Genomic DNA, 11,720 nt, shown 5'->3' with positions numbered 1-11,720 from the left:
ACATACTGCATGATCTAAAAGCACAAGAAGTGTGTGTCAGGATTGTACTCTTGTGCCATATTTTTTTTCAAACTGCATGTTGAGCAACTAATCCAAGAAGATGGATTATGTTAAGAAGATGCGATATCAGAATTGCAAGAAGGCTCGTTGACAACATCAATGTGCAGATGAAACAGCCCTGCTAGCTCAGGGTGAAAAGGACGTGCGGCACTTACCAGGGAAGATCAAAGACTAGATGCTTCCAAGGAAACAAAACTCCTCACAAGGAGACCAATAAACAACTTCACGATAGAGATAGAAGGGACTGAGTTGTCAAAGAGTTCGTTTGCCTTGGTCGTGATCCATACCTAGAAAAGGTGCCCTCCAGTCGGTTCCGACTCGTGGCGACTCTATGGACAACAGAACGCTGAAACACCACCTGGTCCGGCACCATCGTCAGGACTCTTCTTATGTTTGCGCCCCTTGTTCTCACCATCGTGTCAATGCATCTCGCTGAGGACCTTCCTCTTTTTCGTTATCCCTCTGGTTTACAGAAGATAATCTTCTTCTCCAGGACTGGTCTCACATGACAGCGTGTCCAAAGTCCTTGCGACGAAGTCTTGACGTCCTAGTCTCGAAGGAGCATTCGGGGCTGTACTTAGATCTCTCTGCTGCCCTGGAAGTCCTTGTTACTTTCAATATCCTTCACCAACACCATAATTCAAACGCACCGATTCTTCTTCTGTCCTGGTCTTCTTTATTCTATGTCCACCTTTTACATGCACTGGAGGCAATTGGAAATACCACGACTGAGGGAGGATCTACTGCCCTGGACCAGGAGGTGGCCACCGGCTTTAATGAGCCAACCATGGCAGCTCCAACTGGTCTACGAGCCCTGCATGGGATGGCATCACTCTTTCTAGAATACTGACATCCCTTCTGGGCAGGAAATGGACTGTAAATTTAAGTCTTTTAATTATCACTTACCTGAAAGAAGTTAGTTGAAATACTCATGCCATATGGCTTATATTAACCACATCACATTTAAGTTATTCAATACATAATATGTATAACTTATTGCTATAGAATCTGCCTTATGGCTTAGGATATTGGAGTGATCAACAGGCATTTCAAGTAAATTTTCAACTTTAAAATATTGCTAACGAAGGGTAATGCACACTTTGGGTTCTTTTAAATTGCTTTTATGGGTGGCAGAAAACACAGTGCTAGTGAGGTGAGTGCCCCGGTAGCACTATTTTTCTTGGCGAGTGGTCCAGAGCTTGAAGCTACCTTTTCAGTTGTTTGCAACCCTCTCAAGTCCTTTGGCTGTTCTGTCAACAATGTTAATTGTGTCAAATTTTGCCTCAGCAACAGGTAACAGAGAGTTAGGTTGATGTCTCCAGTACCATGCACTGCTAATTTTCCATTTATTGTGTGTACTCGCTTTCAGTCATGTGTTCCAAACTGCTTAAAAACAGTGCAAGGAACGAGGGTAACTTAATAAAGCTAATTTGTTTAAAAAGAATATACCATGGCTCGGGTCAGGAGCACCTTAATCTTCAAAGTATCATGCTTGCTTTTCAACACTTCAAAGAGGTCTTTGCAGCAGATTTACCCAACGCAATGCATCCTTTCATTTTCTGACTGCTGCTCCCATGAGCATCGATTGTGGATCCAGGCAAGATGAAATCCTTGACAACATCAATCTTTTCTCCATTCATCATGATGTTACCTACTGGACCAGTTGTGAGGATTTTTGTTTTCTTTAACACTGAGTTGTAATTCATACTGAAAGATACAGACCTTGGTCTTCATCGGCAAGGGCTGCCAGTCCTCACTTCCAGCAAGCTAGGTCATGTCATCTGCATATTGCAGGTTGTTCATGAGTCTTCCTCCAGTCCTGATGCTGCATTCTTCTTCATGTGAGCCAGTGTGATAGGTAGGTTTATTGTGCCATCCTGGCCAATAGGAAATGTGGGATCAATAAGGTCACAGTTTGATTAGAAGACAAAGAGATACATTTCTTGGCAAACCCCACCTCTCTCTCTCTTGTTCTCTGGTGATGGGACCGTAGTTCTCTGTCTCAACTCCTGAGCTACACTACCTGTGGGACTGCCACCCCATGGATCATGTTGCTAGAGCTTGAGGTTCCTTCAAGACCTGCTTCGCGACCCACAGGTTGAGAGCCGCTGCTCTAGAGAACTGTCTAACACAATTGGTACCCGGAGTGGGGTACTAGAGAAACAAATCATAAAGATGGAGCATGGATATTTGTTTGACCTCGCCCTCATGGTAGTTTTTCTTCTTTGGCTAGCCAGAGCTCAGATATGTCCATGCAGTCTGCAGGGTTGTTTTCAGGAAAGAATATGTGAAGTTAAAGTTTTGATTACTTTGCTTGGTTTTTGTCTTTGGTCATTCCTGTGTGAAATGGTGAAAATGAATGTGGTTAATTTATATTTTGAGCTCAGGGTATGAAATCGCTATTTGAATTTCTCAGAGCTGCTCAGTGAAAATGGCTGACAGAAAGCCTGGTTTCAATGCTGTCAGAGGCCTAATCCCATATTTTTGCATAAATAGAATAGTTTAGATAAGGATTAAGATAAGCTAAACAAGGATCAAACTTGACTTTTAAGAATTGCATTTACTAGGAGCCCTGGTGGTATAGTGGTTATGATTTGGACTGTGATCCACTTGGTCAACAGTTCAAAACCACCAGCACCTCCGAAGGAGATTGACTGTAAACAGTCATAGTCTCAGAAACCTGCAGGGGCTCAGCTTGGACTCGATAGCAGTGAGTTTGCTCTCTGAGTTTGGCATAATGCTGATCTTCACCTACTGGCTTGGTCTTTGGGACCCGCCATGTCACAAGTGAGAAGTGGGTCAGAATCCGAAGTGAGGCTCCCTGGGTGGAAACTAATGAGTCAGAAGAATTGCATTTAGTATCTGATTTTACTTTGTTTATACTGATTTCCTCTGTTTATTATTGATATAAGGATTTATGGAAATGATTTTGGGAAGTATGAAAATAGAAAGCTTGTAAGCCCACTTGCCTGGAGCCATTAATTTATCTTCAGATGGGTTTAGGACTTGCCTGCAAAGAAGGTTCTAAAGCCATTAACCCACCCAGTGTTTTGGAGTACTCAGGATATTTGAATTCCACTAGACTTTTGCCTAGTGGGCTGCTGACAGACTGAAGTAGAAAGGAACTCTTTTGAATTTGAAGTTTGAACTAGTGGTTTTTGTTAGAAGCTGGATAAAGTCTGGAACTATGAAGAAAACTCCTCTCCGGACTGAACACTAAAGGGAGCCTGTGGGCAGACTGAAATGCTGCTAGGTGACCACCTGGATGTATCTGTTGAGTGGAAGTGGGAGAAAAGCAGCAATAGAGAGACAGGTTGTGTCTGGCCACTGACATCATGGACCTCATTTAAAAGGAACTAGAGGAGCAGATGAGAGAATTGACTGGTCTGAAGTTCATGACCTAGCTCAAGGGGCTAGGCTTGCTGAGAATTTGTGATGGGTCTAAAGGTAAGGCGACCAATGGGCACCCTGGTGAGGCTGAGTGAGGCAGCCCATATTGAGTTGGCCAGAACCTAACCAGAATAAGAGAAGATATTTGAGCCTGTGAACTGGTGCATATTGCTGCAGACTTAATGGATAGACTGTCCTGATTCGACTTTGCTTATGGATGCAGACTACAAGATTCCAGTGGGAATAAAGATTCTTCACATCAAAGCATATGATTGTCTCCTCAGAGCACTGGGTTGATGTAAGTGGGCAGAATAGAAATTGGATACCCCAAATGAGGTGGATAAAGGCATGAAGTGGTTGACTTACAAGGTGTAGAGGTTACTTAACTGAAATTGTTAGGCATAGAATATTTTTGTTTTGTTCACTTATAGAATGTCAAGTTTAAATGAGGGTGATACATATTGAATTGTGCACATTTTAGTTTTATCCTGTTAGATACAGATATGATTTTATTATTGCGTGTTTGAAAATTGTACATGGTTATGTGAAAGTTATGTGAAAGTGTCGAGTTGACAAGGGGTGGCCACCGACTCCTGGTACCATAATGTGTTAGTCTGGGTAGACTAGAGAAACAAATTCATAAACTAAGAAAGAACTTGATATACAAGAGCAATTTAATATTGAGAAAACATCCTAGCCCAGTCCAGATCAAGTTCATAAATCCAATATTAGCCGATATGTTTGATACCAATCTTTAAAGTCCTCTTCAGACTCACACAGCACATGTAATAATGCTGAATGAAGGAAGATCACAGGCCAGTGGGTGCAAAGTCTTGTGGATCCAGTGGCAGTAGATGAATTTCAGCACTGTCAGGGATCTCCATGTGGCTCCTCCAGTTCCCAGGGCACGGGGTCTGTCTGCATAGTGTCATGTGTCTTGTCAGTAGAGTGTCTCTCAGGGAGTGAGTAGAGAGAGAATGTCTCCCGCCTCCAAACAGGAAATCCAGGAGTTCCCAGAATTCTCAGGAGAAGGCCATGCCCAAACAGAGGCCTCATTGACTATGATCTGATTGACAGGCTAGACTCCACCCCTACACTCTTAATCCTCAAATTGACAAACGATTATATAACTACCACAACCAGTTTCTCTGATTATTTGCTCAGCATACAGATTTAATAAACATGGTCACAGGATACAACCCTGTTACATATCTTTCCTAATTTTAAGCCATGCAGTCTTCCTTTGTTCTGTTCTCACAACTGCCTCTTGATACATGTACAAGTTTATGATCCACACAGTCGAATGCTTTGGCATAGTCAATAAAACACAATCAAACATCTTTCTGGTATTCTCTGCTTTCAGCCAAAACATCCTGACATCAGCAATGAGATCCCTTGTGCTCCATCCTCTTCTGAATCCGGCCTGAACCTCTGGCAGCTCCCTGTCAATGTGCTGCTACAATGCTGCAACCGTTGTTGCATGATCTTCAGCAAAAGTTTACTTGCATGTGATATTAATGATGCTGTTCTATAATCTGTGCATTCACTTTCTTTGGATTGGGCGTAAATATGGATCGCTTCCAGTCAGTTGGCCAAGTAGCTAGTTGTCTTCTAAATCTCCTGGCATAAACAAGCAAATACTTCCAGTGCCTCTTCAGCTTTCTGAAACATTTTAATGGATATTCCGCCAATTCCTGGAGCCTTGTTTTTGGCTACTGCTTTCAGGGAAGCTTGAGCTTCTTCCTTCGGCACCAATATACTACGGCTTCATATAGTGGAATGTCAGCTAGTTATTTTTTATTTTATTTTATTTATTTATTTTTTTTCCAGCTAGTTATTTTTGATACAGTGAATCTGTGTATTGTTTCCATCTTCTCTTGATGCTTCCTGCATCATTGCTTTTTTCCATAGAATCTCTCACTATTGAAGCTTGAGGCTTGGATCTTTTTCCTTGACTTCTTTCAGTAGAATATATGCTGAGCAGATTGTTATCTTTTGGTTTTCTAATTCTAGGTCTTTGCATGTTTCATTACAACATGTGGCTTTGTCTTCTTGAGCTTCCCTTTGAAATTAAATTTCCTGTTCAGCTCTTCAGCTGCATCATTTCTTCCATTGGTGTCAACTGCTCTATGATCAAGAGCAAATGTCAGAGTTCCTCCTGGCATTCACACGGATCTCTTCTTTCTGTCTTGTCTCTTAATGACCTTTTCTTCCTTAATGATAGTCGTGGTGTCCTCCTACAGTTCAGTTCTTCTGTCAATAGTGCTCAGTGCATCAAATATGCCCTTGGGATGTTCTTGAAATTCATGTTGAGTAGACTCAAGGTTGTATTTTGGCTCTTATGGACTTATTTTAATTGTCTTCAACTTGATCCTGAACTTACATAGGAGCAATTGAAGGTCTGTTCCATAGTCAGCCTCTGGTCTGATTTAAGTTGCTGATATTGAGTCTTCCCACAGATGTAGTCCATTTGATTTCTGTGTATTCCATCCGAGGAAGTCCATGTATATAGTTGCCTCTTGGGTTGTTGAAAAAAGGTATTTGCTATGAACAAGTCATTGGTTTTGCAAAATTCTATTATGTGATATCTAGCACCATTTCTTTTACCAAGTCCATGTTTTCCAACTACTGCTCTTTCCTCTGTAGTTTCCAACTTTTGCATTCCAATCACCAATAACTATCAATGTCTCCCAAAGGGGACGAATAACAGAAATGTGGGTGAAGGGAGACAACAGCCAGTGTATGATATGAAATAATAATAACAATATATAATTGATCAAGGATTCACGAGGGTGGGAGAGTGGTAGAGGGAGGGGGAAAAAGAGGAGCTTATCCCAAGGGCTCAAGTAGAAAATGTTTTGGAAATGTTGATGGCAATATATGTACAAATATGCTTGTTACTGTTGATGTATGCAATCTATTAAGAAATGTAAGAGCCCCAATAAAAATTATTTTAAAAATTGTCATTGTATCTTGATTGCATGTTTGACCACGTTCTGACTGAAGCTGTTGGTAGAATTCTTCAATTTCTTCATCACTAGCTTTTGTGGTTGGTACATAAGTTTGAATAGTAGTTGTGTTAATTGGATTTCCTTGAAGGCAGAGAGATATGATTGATTTTGCGGTGTCCTTTTTAACAATGAATACCACACCATTCCTCTTGATTGTGCTGTTTCCAGCATGGTAAATCACATGATTTCTGATTCAAAATGGTCAATGCCAGTTCATTTCAGCTCACTGATGCCTAGGACATCCATCTTTATGTGTTCCATTTAATTTTTGATAAAATCCTGTGTTCCTAAATTCATACTTTCGATACTCAAAGTTCTGATCACCAGCAGATTTTGCAGCTGTTTCGCTTGACCTTGCGTGATGCCTCACCAGCAAATGTAGATCCCAAAGGCTCCGCTTCCACAGGCTTCACTCGACTCCCGTCCCCAAGGTTGGCTCCACGGTTATATTTAGAGTGCCCTCAGACCTGAGGGGACCCCCCCCCCCACAGTCTCGGACAACGTTCTGTGTCCACTCATTAGGCCTTCAAAGATCTGAATAATGTTTTCCGTGTCTGTTCTTAGTCTGGAAGCTCTACTGAAGCCTGTGCACTTTGAGTGACCCCTTCTGGCATTTGAAATACCAGTGACCCAGCTTCCAAAATCACAGCAACACACAAGCCACCACAGGAGGGCACATTGACGGATAAGTGAAGCAGCCAAGAAATGAAGCCACACACCGCTTTGGGCAAAGCTGCTGTAAGAGATCTTTTTTATTTAGCAATATTTTAAAAATAGTTTGATTGGCATATACTTCACATACTATAACATTTAGTCATACGATCATATTAAGGAGATTTGTGCAATCATCACCCCAATCAATTCCAGGACATTTTCTTCTCATACGCAAATGTTCTTAAGAGACCTTTTTAAACTGTGAAAATGAAAAGATGTCATTTGAAGACTAAAGTGTGCCTGACCCGGGCATGGTGTTTTCAATTGTTTCACATGCATTTGAAAGCTGAAGAATGAATAAGAATAAAGAATGGATACATTTAAATCAATGGTGCTGTCTTAGAATCCATTGAATATGCTAGTTTGTGCCATAGACTTCCAGAACAGCTGATCACTCTGTCCCGGAAGAAATCCAGTCAGAATGCTCCCTAGAAGCTGCCGTGGCAAGGCTTTGCCTTGCGTAATTTGGACATGTTCTCAGGAGGAGCCTGTGGTTGGAGGAGGAAATTGAACTTTGTAAAGCGAAGGGTCAGTGAGAAAGAGGAACAAGGGCACCGTGGCAAAGAGTGTGAAGATGGCGCAAGACCAGCCAATGTTTCAATCTGTGGTGCATAAAACCCAGTCTGGACAGCACCTGAGAACCAGAAGCACTTCCACTCTGAAACACACCATCGCCAGAGGTAGAATCGACTCAGCAGCAACTACTCCCTGGGCTATGCATTTGGGGGAAGAATCCTATCAAGGTGGAGTGCCCCCTTTTTAGGGTCACATCCTCCTCGGGGAGGCTATACCTGGTGACATTACCCTTGATCACTTGGCTACAGTGGCGACTGTCCGTTTTCTTTGTGTCCCTTTCCGTACTCCGTCCTAAGGATAGAAAAATCATCTCTGTACAGCAGCGGTCCTCTACTTTCCTCACGCCGCGACCCTTTCATACAGTTCCTCATGTGTGGTGACCCCAACCATAACATTATTTTTGTTGCTTCTTCATAACTTTAATTTTGCTACTTATGCATTGGGAGACCCCCGTGAAAGGGTCATTCAACCCCCAAAGGGGTCGCAACCCACAGGTTGAGAACCGCTGCTTTAGAGAGAATTAAATTCTACCACTCAGAAGACGGAGGGTCTATCCAAATTATTTGAATTCCCATTTACTTACTTACTCAATTACTGATTAAAAAAATCATTTTAGCTTTTTTTTCTCTCGCGTCCTCGCTTCCGAGATGACAAAGAAAAGGCGTAACAACGGCCGGGCCAAGAAGGGCCGCGGCCATGTGCAGCCCATCCGCTGCACGAACTGCGCCCGCTGCGTGCCCAAAGACAAGGCCATTAAGAAGTTCGTCATAAGAAACATAGTGGAGGCCGCGGCCGTCAGAGACATCTCCGAAGCGAGTGTCTTCGACGCATAAGTGCTTCCCAAGCTGTACGTGAAGCTGCATTACTGTGTGAGTTGTGCCATCCACAGCAAGGTGGTCCGGAACCGGTCACGCGAAGCCCGGAAGGACCGAACCCCGCCACCTCGATTTAGACCTGCAGGTGCTGCCCCACGACCTCCTCCAAAGCCTATGTAAAGATTAGAAGCTGAAGAAAAACCTGAAAGGAAATAAAGTGGAAATTGTTCCAAAAAAAATCATTTTATTGATAACTGGAGAGCAAATTTTATGAGAATGATGAGGGCAATGAATGTAGAAATGTGCTTTACACAATTGATGTATGTATGGATTGTGATAGGGGGTTATATGAGCCCTTAATAAAATGATTTTTAAGTCATTTTATCGAGGGCTCATACAATTCTTATTACAATCCATACATCAATTGAATCAGGCATTGAATCAGGCATATTTGTATATATGTTGTCATAATTCTTTTCTACACAATTACTTTTTATTGGACCCTTAGTATCAGCTCCTCTTTTTCCTCCCTCCCTGCCCCCCCCACCTTCGTGAGCCTTGCTAGATGATAAATTATTGCTATTTTCATATCTCACACTGACCGCTGTCTCCCTTCCCCCATGGTTTCCATGTTGCATGTCCATCATTATGATCAGTTCCCCCTTCTTGCCCTGCCCCTTCAATTACTAATTTTTATCAGTATGGAAAGGCGTCTGTGTGGACCATAACCAGCCAGGGATAGGCTTGAGAAGAATGGGAATTCCAGAGCACTTCAGCATGCTCATGAGGAACCTGTACATGGAGCAAGAGCCTACTGCATGGTCAAAATCAGGAAAGATGGGCGCCGGGGTTGCGTCCTCTCACCTTCCTTGTTCAATCTGTGCGCTGCACAGATCATCAGAGAAGGTAGACTAAGTGAGTGAAAATGCGGTGTCCGGATTGGAGGAAGGCTTATCAATAACAGATACGCAGATGACACAGCCTTGCTGACAGTGAGGACTTGATGCCTCGCTGATGAAGAGCCAGGACATCCGTCTTCAGTAGAGATTACAGCTCAGTGTAAAAAGAAACCAAAAGTCCTCACCACTGGACCAGTAGGCAGCATCATGATGAATGGAGAAACGATCGGAGCCGTCAGGGACTTTGTCTTGCTTGGATCCACTCAGTGCTCAGCAAAGCAGCAGTCAGAGATTAGAGGATGCACCGTGTTGGGTAAGTCTGTTGCATCAGATCTCTTTGAAGTGTTGAAAAGGAAGGCTGCTGCCTTGGGGCCTAAGGTGTGTCTGCGGAGCCACGCGTTGTCCATTGCCCCATACGCATGTGAACACTGGACATTGAGTACGGAAGTCTAGGGCAGAGGGAAGAATGAATGCACTTGAAGCATGGTGTTGGTGAAGAATATCGAAAACACCGTGGACTGCCAAAATAATAAGCAAGAAAGCCTAGGAAGACGGACAGCCAGAATGCTCTTCAGAAGCAAAGATGGTGAGACTTCGTTTCGCATATGTTGGGCATGTTATTAGGGGAGACCAGTCCCTGGAGAAAGACATCGTGCTTGGTAAAGCAGAGGGTGGTGAAAAAGAGGAAGGGCCTTCATAAGATGCACTGACTCCGTGGCTGCATCGATGGGCTCAGGCACAGGAACAGTAGTGAGGATGGCGCAGGAGTGGGCAGTGTTTCTTTCTGTTGAGCACTGAGTCACTAATAAGTCGAACTCAATGGCACCTGGCAACAGCAATAGCAATATGTTTGTGTATATTTACTTTATACTTGGGTCTATAATCTACTGGGCACCTCTGATATCATCCCCCATCATTTTGTTGCCTGAACCTTCCTTTACTCTCTGCCCCAACCAGGTGCTCCAGACTTATCTTCAGTCTTCCCCCTCCCCGTCCTACAAGCCACCAGTTCTGCCCCACAAGGAACAGAAGGACGTGTAGGAAATAATAAATGGGTGCTGAGAGCACTCTGTGCTACTAGATGATCGATTTTTTTTATTTACCCCTTTCTGTTTTAAGGCACCGTGGTGGTAAATTGGGTCATGAATTGGGATGGTAACCACAAAGTCAGCAGGTCAAACTCACCCACCAATCCTTGCCCCTTGGGAGAAAGATGAGGCTTTCTGCTCCCATGAAGTATCCTGTCCTCAGAAACCCACGGTGGCCAGTTTTATTAGGTCCTACAGGGCTTCTACTCGTGGTGATCCAGTGGGACTGTCCCTGTGGGTTTTAAAAAAAAATCATTTTATTAGGGGCTCATACAACTCTTATCACAATCCATACAAACATCAATTGTGTAAAGCACATCTGTACATTCATTGCCCTCATCATTTTCAAAGCATTTGCTCTCCACTTAATCCCTTTGCATCAGGTCCTCTTTATTCCCTCTCCCTCCCCACTCCCCCCTCCCTCATGAACCCTTGATAATTTATTAATTATTATTTTGTCATATCTTGCCCTGTCTGATGTCTCCCTTCACCCCCTTTTCTGTTGTCCATCTCCCAGGGAGGAGGCCACATGTAGATCCTAGTAATCGGTTCCCTCTTTCCAACCCACTCTCCCTCTACCCTCCCAGTATCGCCACTCATAACCCTGGTCCTGAAGGTATCATCCGCCCTGGATTCCCTTTGCCTCCAGCTCCTATCTGCACCACTGCACATCCTCTGCTCTATCCAGACTTGCAAGGTAGAATTCGGATCATGAAAGTTGAGGGGGAGGAAGCATTTAGGAAATAGAGGAAAGCTGTATTCTTCATCTGTGCTACATCACACCCTGACTGACTCATCTCCTCCCCTAGACTCCTCTGCAAGGGAATCTCCAGTGGCTGACAAATGGGCTTTGGGTCTCCACTCTGCACGTCCCCCTTCGTTCACTATGGTAAGATTTTTTGTTCTGATGATGCCTAAAACCTGATCCCTTTGACACCTCGTGATCGTACAGGCTAGTGTGCTTCTTCCATGTGGGCTTTGTTGCTTCTGAACTAGATGGCTGCTTGTTTACCTTCAAGCCTTTAAGATCCCAGACGCTATATCTTTTGATAGCCGGGCACCATCAGCTATCTTCACCACATTTGCTTATGCACCCTCTTTGTCTTCAGAGGTTGTGTCGGGAGGGTGAGCATCATAGAATGTCAATTTAATAGAAGAAAGTATTCT

The 11,720-nt window shown here is 43.4% G+C and overlaps 1 pseudogene; it reads left to right on the top strand.

The window, feature by feature from the left end:
- The first annotated feature begins 8,367 nt into the window (after positions 1 to 8,367).
- LOC142434028 (small ribosomal subunit protein eS26 pseudogene) lies at positions 8,368 to 8,783 on the top strand (annotated as a pseudogene).
- Positions 8,784 to 11,720: the final 2,937 nt, after the last annotated feature.

Source organism: Tenrec ecaudatus, chromosome 1 (assembly GCF_050624435.1).
Source record: "Tenrec ecaudatus isolate mTenEca1 chromosome 1, mTenEca1.hap1, whole genome shotgun sequence".
NCBI lineage: Eukaryota > Metazoa > Chordata > Mammalia > Afrosoricida > Tenrecidae > Tenrec > Tenrec ecaudatus.
The sequence above is the reverse complement of the archived record's forward strand: the minus strand, read 5'-3'. Positions and strand labels throughout refer to the sequence as shown.